At 32.8% G+C, this 12,775-nt stretch overlaps 1 non-coding gene across 1 annotated transcript; it reads left to right on the top strand.

Moving 5' to 3' along the window:
- The first annotated feature begins 766 nt into the window (after nucleotides 1-766).
- Nucleotides 767-873, top strand: LOC136221308 (small nucleolar RNA R71). Its single transcript, XR_010685082.1, has one exon. It is a non-coding gene; the product is annotated as a small nucleolar RNA R71 (small nucleolar RNA).
- The last annotated feature ends 11,902 nt before the right edge of the window (nucleotides 874-12,775 follow it).

The raw sequence follows: 12,775 nt of genomic DNA, 5'->3' as shown, positions 1-12,775 counted from the left end.
CTTAGCTCTCCCAGAAGTAGGATAAGGCAAGGTAACCTGTGTTGGTGGTACATCAGTTTCAGTAATCGGAGTTGGATCAGAAACACTTACCTGTGGAGCAGATGGGGTAGAGATATTACCAGGAATGGGGTCTGAAACCTTGTTTTGCTGAGGCACAAAGTCTGGTGCGCTTACCTGTGTTCCGCTCCTAAGCGTGATTGCTCGTGCTTCCTCTTCTACCAATTTACTGACCTGTGTTTGAAGCCTTTGGCAGAAAGCTTCATTGTGTGCCACCCTTCCTTTTATGGCACTCAGGCTCTCTCTCAGGACATCTATACTTCTCTCCCATTCAGTCTCAGAACCTGATCCTCGGTGTCTGTCCTGCTGCCAAAGTGTGCTATTTGACCCATACTGTTTTAGATAATGGATCTGTTCAAGTACCATCGGGCACTCCACATTCTTGTGCCCTCCGCTGCAAACCTCACAGCTTGCTACTGGTTCTGGTGATTTCAGGTGAGTCCCTAGCAGATCTACTTTTTCTGTAAGCGCTGCTATCTGATGATTTGATTCTGAAAATATTCCAGGGAACTCTTCGGCTGTTGTGCCTCTTCTTGGAGCCGGCTTCTCAACTTGCCAATATGCACTTCGGTCAGCTAATTCTTTCATCAGATTGTACGCTTGAACTGCAGTCTTGTTGAATAGATTTCCTTCCGCTGCTGCATCCAGAAAGGCGCGGCTAACAGGAGATATTCCTGAGTAGAACATGTCAACAAGCTGGTACCGCTGGTAACCATGGTGGGGGCACCGTCTTAACAACTTCTGGAAACTCTCCCAGGCTAGATGCAAGTTCTCACTGTCGGACTGCCTAAACGAGGTGATGTCGCTTCTGAATTGTGCAGTCTTTGACGGAGGGAAGTACTTTGCTAAAAACGCTGATACTGTAGTGTCCCAGTCAGTGAGAGACCATGGCTCAATGGATTGTAGCCATTCTGCAGCTTCTTCTTTCAGAGAAAATCTAAACAGCTTCTGGAAGATCTGTTCAGATGTGACGTCTTCGCACTTGAAAGTGCTGCAGTATTCCATGAATTTGTCAAGATGTGAGTTAGGATCTTCGTAGTAATCCCCATCGAACTGTCCCGAGTTCTGGATCATCTGAATCATTGTTGGTCTGATTTCAAATGACATTGCTGTTATTGTCGGATCGAGGATGCCAGAGGTGCTTATAGGCCGCTTTGCCCTCAACAACTCCATGACCGACGGATCTTCGGCCATTGTGTCCCCCTTTAACGTCCTGCAAGAACAATATCAGCTTAAGAATCAAGATGCAATGATGAGTAATTCCCAGAACCTCGGTTCTTGGAATTCCAAACAATTATATAAACCTATCACCAAAAGTAAACTAGTTATAAACAAAAATAGTCCCCGGTAACGGCGCCAAAAACTTGATGCTCGTAAATTATATAGCGGTTAATAGGACAAGTGTATCATATCGCAGCAAGTAATACAGTGCTAAGCACAGGATCGAATCACAAGGACTATTTATCACAACTAGTCGGCCCAATGTAGGCACACAATTGTTCGGAAGGTTGAATATGTGGTGGAGTGATTAAAGAGGCAAATTTTCTAAAATAAAAGATAAAAGCGTTTGACAGGGAAGAATTCGAATTAATTGATGAAACAATCTAAGATGGGGATTCCCTTAATTGGATCCCATGTATGATTTACTGGGATTTAGTTTCATATCATAATGATAATTGACGGTAACCACCTAATTAACCACGTGGAGATTGTCAATCTCCTGTAGTCTATTCACATGCATTTGGTTGACGGCTTGATTCGGCATATAACCTAGGGCATGCAAAGCATTAGGGTCTGTGGTGATTAAGGCTAAAGCCATAGCCCAGCCGCTAGCCCGCACTCCTAGTGGTCTCTAGCGAGGTCAGATTATGCTAATTCGGATTAGGTAGTTCCTTGGTCAGGTAACTACCTATCTGCAATCCTAAATTTGTCAGACTCAAGGCATTAGGTTCTGCTATGTCAGGCTAGTTGATCATCATCGAATCTCATTCTAGCAATCATCCTATCCCTGAAAAATCTAAGACATTTAGCTTGCATAATCTAATCAATTGGAAACAATCCAGTAAACTAAATCCCTAATCATACATGGTTATGCAATCAAATCATCCCCATCCCAGATTGGATAGGGATTAGTTCATAGTTAAACTAAACAAGCACTTATTATAAGCCTGAATCATCATTAATTCAAATAAGCAAAAAGTAAGACAAAGAATAAGGAATTAGGAATATAAAACCGAATAAGGAATTAGGAATATAAAACCCGATTTCGTCTGATTCTGATTACAAATCGGGAGAGGACTCTCTCCTATATCAATCTTCAAGAAGCTAAGAACCGTTTCAATCGAAGTAAATCAAAATAATCAAAACTAATACAAGGAAAGAGAGAGAGAAGAACAAAAAGGAAAAAGGAGTCCCCCCACAAAGATGACATCATGTTCTATTTATAGTGCAGGCTTAGTTAGGGGTAGTTTGGGCATTTTGCAGGTTGAAATTCGCGCCTAGGGAGTGAGGAAACGCTGGGAAATTGCTTTCCAGCGTTTCGTCTCATCGAGACAAGAAGGTGTCTCGACGAGACACTAGGCGTCTCGTCGAGACACCACACGATGGTTCCCTTTGGGAACCATCGGCCCGCCCCGTCTCGTCGAGACGGGCAGTGTCTCGATGAGACGAGGGCCTGTCTCGACGAGGCAGGCACTGTCTCGGCGAGACATGCACTAAATTGGGGCTGAATCCGGTTTTTCTTTGTTTTGGGCCCTGGACTTCCGAAAGTTGCTCCGACGGTCCCTGAATTGTCCGGAGGTGCTCCACAAGGCACGGGTCTGGTTCGAAAATGCTCAAACAGTCCCAAAACACATGAAAATACAGAAAATGCCATAAAAAATGGAAATTACTGATTTTAACTGAAAGATAGCAAAATGATACTGAAATTAAATGGAAATAAAGCAAAAACGAACTAAAACAATCCTAAAAACCCTATATAAATGGGAGCTATCAGTTAAGCAGTGACATGGTTGATAGTCTTTGCTCGCACGATGCCGCGCGGGATATGCATATGGTTCATGGTCTGTTTGCGGAACGGGACGCCTCACTGATCCGCAGTATTCCGCTTAGCCGTAGACGAGTAACGGACTCATGGGAGTGGTCAAGGGACCCAAAAGGCCATTTTAGTGTGAAGGGCGCGTATACCTATATCAGGTCTGTTGCACAGCGAACATCGCATTCCGGCACCCCCCTTCTGAATTGGAAATTACTCTGGTCTCTATGGGTTCCCCCAAGGGTTTGGAATTTACTTTGGCGCATGCTATCAGGGTGCCTCCCAACCTTACAGGCCCTTCAGTCCAGACACATACCAGTTAGCTTGACATGTCCGATTTGTAGAGATGCGGTTGAGGATGCCTTCCATGTTCTGGTATCATGCAGAATCGCTCGTCTGTTTTGGAACTGCTCGCCGATCTCTGATCAGAGTAGTCGCTGCTCAAACTTCGCCGACTTCTAGGGCTTAATGCAAAATATTTTTCAGGATATGTTAGCTCTAGTTGCAGTTGGTTGCTGGTTCTTGTGGACGAACAGAAACAGCAAGGCCTGGTCGAACACGGTAACTGCCCCGCCTATCCACTTCAAATCTGTGACGTCTTACTTAGCTCGCTGGTCTGAAGCACAGGTCAAACGCTCATCTGGCACGGACAGGACGGTATATCCACGAACTTGGTGCCCCCCGCCGCTGGGCTCGATAAAATTAAATGTGGACGGGGAAATTTTTGCCCCTAAGGGCTACACGGGTTTCGGCTTTCTGTGCCGGGATAGCTCGGGCTCTTTCCTAGCAGCAGGTAATGGCGTGTTACACTGCAACCTAGATCCGCTCCTCATCGAAACCCTGTCGTTCCGTGAAGCTTTAAGTTTGTTAAAATCAATGGGTTGGAGGGACGTCTATATAGAATTGGACTCACAATTGATAGTGTATGCCCTTCGACGAGAAACTAGTGGCAGTTCGGTACTGGATTTAATTATCGATGACTGCAAATCCCTGTTACAGGAAATGATAAATGTCTCAGTTTGTTTTGTTCATAGGTTAGCAAATTCGGCAGCCCATCTCATAGCTAGGGCGGTCGTTTCTAGTTCTGATAGAGGAGTGTGGTTGTCTGAGCCCCCTCCCTTTATATGTAATGTTCTCCCAATTCCTATCTAATAAAGTATTCTTTTCAGTAAAAAAAAACTATATATAAACAGCTTTTCACAAAAAGCTTACATTTAGAGTTTTTCATAAAAAGCTCCAAAACGCTGCAGTTTCCATAGAAAAATGTTAAACGATACTGTTGTATAAATTTAACCAAATGCTACATTTCCTATGATGTAGAATAAAACGCTAAACGTTCATCCGAAAAGCTGAAACAAACATCTAATCATTCCCAACAAAAGTTAATACAATATATGGTATAGGAATGTAAAGTACGATCATTAATGTCTTTATTGCTATTTTCACTTAAGCTATAATTTTTTTTTTCCATCTAAGCTATGATTACATGTAGGTAACAGTTTTCAGAATTACAAGTTAAAAAGGATTGAACAATAGGACTTTACCAGTTAAGGTTAATATAAGTGGTTAAAGGTTTCAGATTGTTTAAATTAGATTTCGAATTCAAATCTTAACGTACGTTGAAAACTTTAATTGGATAAGATCCACCTAAAGGGTTCTAGACAAACTTCAAATCGAGAAATCGGATAAACTATAAAAAATATTACATCTATTTTAATAATAATAATAAGGGATGAGAAGGATTGAAAATTGAAATTTTGTAATATAAAAAAAATTATAAAATTGAAATTTTTATGCCAAAAATAAAATTATATAATAAATAATACTAGTTTCATAGATTGAAAGTTGTGATTTCCGAACTCATCCTCTTAAAATAATAATATAATAATTTAAGGTGAACTATTAATTACATTTGATTACGTTATTTTAAGGGTAAAGTCCAAAAAAAATTCATGTCCTTTCATATATTGTCAAATCAGTACTTGAAAAAAAAACATTGTCCAAAAGGTGACTCAACTTTTTCGTTTTATTAAAAATCATGATCTTTTAGTATGACACTATAAAAATGAATGTTAACGATTTCAAAATGGAAAAATCAAGAATTAAAGTTATTTAGTACCACATTTACTATGAAATCAAATTTTTTATTTTTCAAAATTATTATTTTTGGAGCTTTTTAACTTTAAAACATTCATTTTCTATCTCCCTACCAAACAACACATAAATGACCTCAAAATTAAAAAGTTGAAGAATTAGAGTTACTTATTTTAATTTTAAGATCATTATTTTTAATAAAACAAAAAACCTAAATCATCCTTTTGACAAAAGGGAAAAACTCAATCACTTTTTGAACAATTTTTATTTTCAGATAGCAGTTTGACATTACGTGTGAAAGCATAGTTTTTTTTCTTACTTTACCTTTTTTTTATTATAAATTATAAATAGTTGTCTAAAAAAACAATAAATTGATTAAAAAAACAATAAATAGTTAATAAAATTTATAAATAGTGTTTTACTACTGTTATAAAGTTATATATAGAAGTAATGCTTTTATAGAATAAATTGTAAATATATACATAATTATTGTAGGGTAAATAATTTATTAGTCCTATCTTTTTACATAATATACTGTTTAGTCACTCTATTTAAAAAAACATATTATAAGGTTTCTATCTTTTATCAATATTAATCATTTGTCCTTTTGACTATTTTTATAGATTTTTAACCGAATATATCTTAGTTTTTAGGATAGTCATAGTACTACACAAAATGACCATGTTACTCTGTTATTTTTTAGCTGTCTTTTTATTCCAAATATAACGGTTAAAAATCTAAAAATAAATAGATAGAAGGACTAAAAGATTAATATTGATAAAAAAATAAGAATCTCATAATGTGTTTTTTAAAATAAGGGAACTAAACAATCCGGACTAATAAATTATTTATCCATTATTGTATAATGTAAAATAAACTTCGTGATTTGAAGTTGTTACCACTCAAGTTAACCTATTTTTTATTTAAAAGGACCGAAGTTTGAAATTTGAAGATTTTGAACATCCCAACTAAGTATATCTCCAAAGATCCCAACTAAGTCGATATCCAAATCAACGGGTCTAAATATTATTAAAAATAAAGTGATATAAAATATAGCTTATAAAAATGAGTGAAGTAACAAAAAAAACCAAAGTGACCAAGGTTTATCATTAATAAAAGAATTAAAAAATATAGGGTTAATTTTAAATAAATGTCATGTAGTTTCACATTTTTTGCAAAGCAATATTTGTGGTTGATAAAATTTTTATTTTTCTAAATTTAGCTGATAACGACCACAAAATGAAAATTTTCAAGAATTAAAGCTGTTTACTGTCATACTTACTATGGAACCACAATTTTTATTTTTCAAACTCATTTTTTGAGTTTTCTCGCTTTAAACATTAACTTTCTCTCTAATAAAAAAAACAACACCTGAATGACCTCAAACCAAAAAAGTTGATGAATTGAAGTTGTTTAAAATACTATTTAATTTTTAAAAAAATTCATTTTGAGGTCGTTATTAGCTAAATTTGAAACAATGAAAATTTTGCCAATCATATATATACCGATTTGTAAAAAATATAAAACCACAATGTTTTATTTGAAATTAACTAAAAAAAAATATAAAGAAGAACTCCACTAAAACCAAATTTTAATTGGGAAAAGAAATATGAAATTACAGTAGTATTTATATGAATGGTAAATGACTAAATGAATTTAATAAGTCATAATTAGACATAAAATGATTCGATTTAAGTCTAAGATGATTTTAATCTTTATTTTATGATATCAGGCAACTTTGCCATATGGAATCTCAGATATCCGAACCTACCCTCTAAAAAATAAAATGCGTAGTTTCTCCATATCTAAAATACAAGCCACACGACGGTGTACTAGAAGCTGGATTCGAGAAACCTCACAAGACCCAATCAAGAATCCAGTTATTGCCATAATTACTTCCGATCCTGAAAATCACGAGTCAAATGGCTTTAAGGAATATCAAGCCCCGATAGCTGGGCTTACTCTCTCTTATCAACAAGAGACATGTGGCTCACATTACTCTACAATCTATAATTGTCTTCTACAACTCAACATCAGTATAAATATAGTAAGCTCAGTTCGAGGTAAACAAGTTCATTACGCATTTACATTATAGCTTCAAATTGTCTTCTACATAAACTAATTTAGACATCAAAATAAAATGTATAAACGACCTCATTTTAACCTTGTTTCTATATAGTTACAGATTGACATATGCATTTTCAGAATTTCTCACGGGGCCAGTCCGAAGGCCTAGCCAATGCCCCGTGTGGCGCCGAGGTTTTTCCGATGCTCGGTCAGCCAATACCATCCGAATGGGTCTATCCTCTTTTAACTGAAGGCATCCCATCAATTCATATATCCGTAATCCGTCCCGGATGGGTTTATCGTGGTTAAACCCATCTCTCTCTCTCTCTCTCTCTCTATATATATATATATATATATATAGAGGTGAGATATAGTGTGACAAGGGATTAGGGTGTGACAAGGAGCTTATTGTGTGACATAACAAAACTACGTAGTTTTGATGATAATTAAAAAGAGCAATGTGGCAAATTTGTAAATAAAATGAAAAAGAGGATATAGAAAATTGTTTTATTTCTTTTCTTTAAAATACATTTCCTGATATCTTTAACATCTTTTTTCGAAAATTTTTATACTATTAGACTCGTCTAAATTAGACGGTCATTTTAAGATCCCTGAAGCTCAAGTAAAAAAAATTCCGGTGAACGGAATCCGGGTGGACGTTTTCTGGCGAGAAAAAAAGTGCCCAGAAAATTCTCAAAAAAATACAGAAAATGTAAAACATTATTCTAAGAAACTTTAATTCTTGGGTCGAAGCGGGATTTCTTACGGTTTAGTCCCAATAAAACGTTTTCCTTAATTTTATCCATTTTACATGCTTCAGCAATTTATTGGGTCAAAACTGTAAGGAATCTCGCTTTGAGCGAAGAATTAAAGTTTCTTAAAATGATGTTTTAAATGTTTTGAAATTTTTTAATAATTTTTTGGGCACGTTTTTTTGTCCTACTTACATTGTTCCAAATCAGCGTACCATTTGTTCCAACAGAAAATTGTTTTATTTCTTTTCTTTAAAATACATTTTTCCGATATTTCTAACCTCGTTTTTCGAAAAATTTTATACTATTAGACTCGTCTAAATTAGACGGTCATTTTAAGATCCCTGAAGTTCAAGTAAAAAAAATTCCGGTGAACGGAATCCGGGTAGGCGTTTTCTGGTGAGAAAAAAAGTGCCCAAAAAATTCTCAAAAAATTCCAGAAAATGTAAAACATTATTTTAAGAAATTTTAATTCTTGGGTCGAAGCAGTATTTCTTACGGTTTAATCCCAATAAAACTTGTTCCTTAATTTTATCCATTTTACATGCTTCAACAATTTATTGGGTCAAAACTATAAGGAATCTCGCTTTGAGCCAAAAATTAAAGTTTCTTAAAATGATGTTTTACATGTTTTGGAATTTTTTAATAATTTTCTGGGTATGTTTTTTTTGTCCTACTTACATTGTTCCAAATCAGTGTACCATTTGTTCCAACATAATACTTATATTGTTCCAACAGAAAAATGTTTTATTTCTTTTCTTTAAAATACATTTTCCCGATATTTCTAACCTTATTTTTCAAAAAATTTTATACTATTAGACGGTCATTTTAAGATCCCTGAAGCTCAAGTAAAAAAAATTCCGGTGAACGGAATCCGGGTGGGCGTTTTCTGACGAGACAAAAAGTGACCAGAAAATTCTCAAACAATTTCAAAAAATGTAAAATATTATTCTAAGAAATTTTAATTCTTGAGCCGAAGCGGGATTTCTTACGGTTTTGACCCAATAAATTGTTGAATAATGTAAAATGGATAAAATTAAGGAAAAAGTTTTATTGGGACTAAAACGTAAGAAATCCTACTTGGACTCAATAATTAAAGTTTCTCCAAATAATATTTTACATTTTCTGAAATTGTTTGAGAATTTTCTGGGTATTTTTGGGTTTATTTATCGGAAAACGCCCATCTAACCGCCGGATTCCGTTGATTTGGGACTAAACCGTAAGAAATCTCATTTTGAGTCAAGAATTAAAGTTTCTCAGAATAATGTTTTACATTTTAAAGAATTTTCTGGATATTTTTTTTTCACAGAAAAACAGATCGCCGGATTCCATTCACGGAAATTTTTTTACCCGAGCTTCTGGGATCTTAAAATGACCGTCTAATTAAGATGAGTCCGACGGTATAAAATTTTTTGAAAAACAAGATTGGAAAAGTTGGGAAAATGCATTTTAAAGAAAAAAAATAAAACAATTTTATCTTTCCTTTTATTTACAAATTTGCCACATCCTTTTGGTTAATTACAACATTGGTCATTGTCACACAATAAGAGAATCTCCAATGGAGTATAATAAACCACTCAATATACTCCATTGTATCATACTCTCCCATTAGAGAGAGTATGATAAAAAGTAATCATTATCAACCACTCAATGTTTATTGAGCTTTTGCTTATTTTTATATATGTATATTTTTATTTTTAAAATAATATGATTGATTTAATTAATTGGTGGATCAATTATGATTGGTTTAATTAATTGGCGGATCCTTAGTGATTGGTGAGTCCATTATGATTGAGTGGTTATAGAGTTTAACCATTGGAGTTACATAGTTTAATAAAATGAAGTTTATTAAATTGATGATGTGGCATGTACATTGAGTGGTGGTGAGTATAAACCATTGTGGATGCTCTTGTCACACCATAAGAAATGTGTCACACCTGATCTCATATATATATATATATAACCCGTACCATGGGTCCATCCAAAGTGTCCGTCGGGATTCCACCCGAACGGAGACATCCGCCTCCCTTTCCGAAAGCCGGATGCCCGATTCTCTTAGTCCCTTATGGACTAGGATGGATCACTTAAACCAGTCCCGATAACTGATCCAGGGATTGGCGGAGATCCGACGCCTGAGACCCTGTCCCCGTTACTCTACAATCTATACTATATATAATAGCGGAAGCAGAGAGAAATGAGGAGAAGTGTTTTAGAGGTCTTTTTGATGAGTTTGATGAGTTGTGAACGTAGTAAAAAATCAGATTAAAAAGATTTAATTAATTAAAAATTTAATTAATTAAAAATAACAGATTTATATTTATAATATATATTAAACAATTACTAGACTATTAATTAAAATAATAAAAGAAATCAAGAGTTACGAGAAGATGAAAAAACACAAAGCAAAAGAAATCCAAAAGTCACAAATAAACTTCTATATAAAGCATGATAGATAGTATTCCACCATTATATTCATTGGTCATAATAGATAGTATTATATTTCTGAAGGTAATTATTCGATTTTTTTTTCGTATGTTGTAGTTATTTTGTTCTCAATTATGTTGTTGGTTTATTTTTATTAAACAATAGTTGTTATAGTTTCATCTTTCAGATTCATTTCTGTTGTTACCCAGGTTCTATATCTCTCGCTATCTTATCATTGTTTTCTTTTTTATTTCTCTTTTTTTTTTCAAACTGATGTCGCCAATTGAAGAAATCCGACAGAAATAGAAGATCCATGGACAACTAAAATCAGAAAATACAAAAGTGTCAAAAATTACAATAAATTTTTACGTTTCTCAAGGTAATTATTCGATTTTTTTCATATGTTGTAGTTATTTTTGTTCTCAATTGTATTGTTGTTTATTTTTATTAAACAATAGTTGTTATAGTTTCATCTTTTGGAGATGAAATTCCATTTCTGTCGTTACCCAGATTTCATACATCTCGCTACTTTATCCATGTTTTCTTTTTTATTTGTTTTTTTTCAAAATGACTAAAATAAAATTTTGTATATTTGCATTCTTTTTTAGTATATGTTGCTAGGTGTTATCATTCGATTGTTAACTCTAGCTAAAATTTAGATTTTCGGCTTTTTATGAACTCAATTTTTAGCTTTAATTGACGTTAGATTAATTTTTCTAATTCGGAACCCGTTGAAATCCACTCATTTTTTAGTTTGAGTTTATCTAATTGATATGGATTGTATTTTTTATTTTTATGCATTTTGGTACAAATAGATATAAAGTTTCACACAATAGTTGTTCATTGAAGTTTGAGACATATTGAAAAAAATATTAAAGAGATATTGAAATATTATACTTACAATGAAGTTTATTTCAATTATAAATTATGTTATATTATTATTATTATTATTATTATCAAGAAGTTATTTTTTCCTAATTTTCTAGAAAAGGAGATTGTAAGCGTCTAATACACTTGATAAGATGTTTATTCTTCAAGATTGTGGATTATGCTAGATACGAATTCAAAATGAAGGTAAATAAAATTAAATTTTGATGCTCAAAATCCTAAAAATGTACATTAATTATGGGATATTGAGATAATTGTTTTTGCAATATTGGCTTATATAGCTTTTAACTATTATATTATGGTTCGTACAAAATTGTTAGTATTTCAAGAGTTTTTAACAGATGAAAATGAAACACGATCATAGGACAAGTTGCTGAAAAATATTAATTAAAAAAATATTATTATTTGAATCTCTTCAAATTCTCAAATGTTGAGCATAATGATTCTAATTAATATAATTAATTTCACATATTAATTATAAAACGTTTTTTTTTTTATACTGAGGGGTTACAATTGCGATTTAATTTTATTTAAGTAAAATTAATTTATGGACTTAATACTTCATTAATAAAAAAAATAAAATGTTTAATTAATAGGCAACAAATATTTTCACTCTTCTCTTTATATGCTTATATCTCGACATTCTCTCTTATTTTCAAAAAAAAAAAAAAGAACGAGAGGAAGATAGTTCTCTCCTAATTATCTTTTTTGTCCCTTCATTTTTATTTTCTATTCTTTTATTTGTTTTTCTTGCTTACAAAATTTAAGAATATATAATTATTAGAAAATATTAATGAAGTCAAATAAGTGATATCTACGAGCGTGACTGATATTCTATATAGTGAAAGAATGAAGAACAAATTGATTGAATGTCTTGATGAGATATTACGAGATGAAAATGAGAGAAATCATCACCTTACACTGATTCAATGAGATATATTGGGTTATTGTAGCAGAATGAATAATTGAATTCGAATACTTGGTGATCATGAAATTCCATCAAGCAAAATGATTATCATCAAGATGAATTTGTGACTAATTCTTACGAATTTTTTTTTTATATGTAACATATTGAATTGATAAAGTTTCTTCATATGCAACATTAGAAAAGTATTGATTGTAATAGTTTATAGAACATAGATTGTAATTTTTTTGTATCGTAGATATAATATTTAATTTTGATTGTAGTTTAATTCAATTTTTGGGTTTTCATTATATTATAATATATTTCTTAATTAATCTCCTATTTTATTATTATTGTTTCACAGAATTCCAAAATATGAAAATGTATTAAAATTCTTAAAAAGTACAAATCATTGAATTTTGTAAAAATAAATAAATAATTCACCTTTAATTAAAATTCTATAAAAAAATGAATCAATTATTTTCTTTTATTAATTTAATTTGAATTATCAATAAAAAAATATATATTAATTTCAAATATACATAATATAAATTT

Source organism: Euphorbia lathyris, chromosome 2, assembly GCF_963576675.1.
Source record: "Euphorbia lathyris chromosome 2, ddEupLath1.1, whole genome shotgun sequence".
Taxonomy (NCBI): Eukaryota; Viridiplantae; Streptophyta; class Magnoliopsida; order Malpighiales; family Euphorbiaceae; genus Euphorbia; species Euphorbia lathyris.
This window is presented reverse-complemented; position numbering and strand designations above follow the sequence as displayed.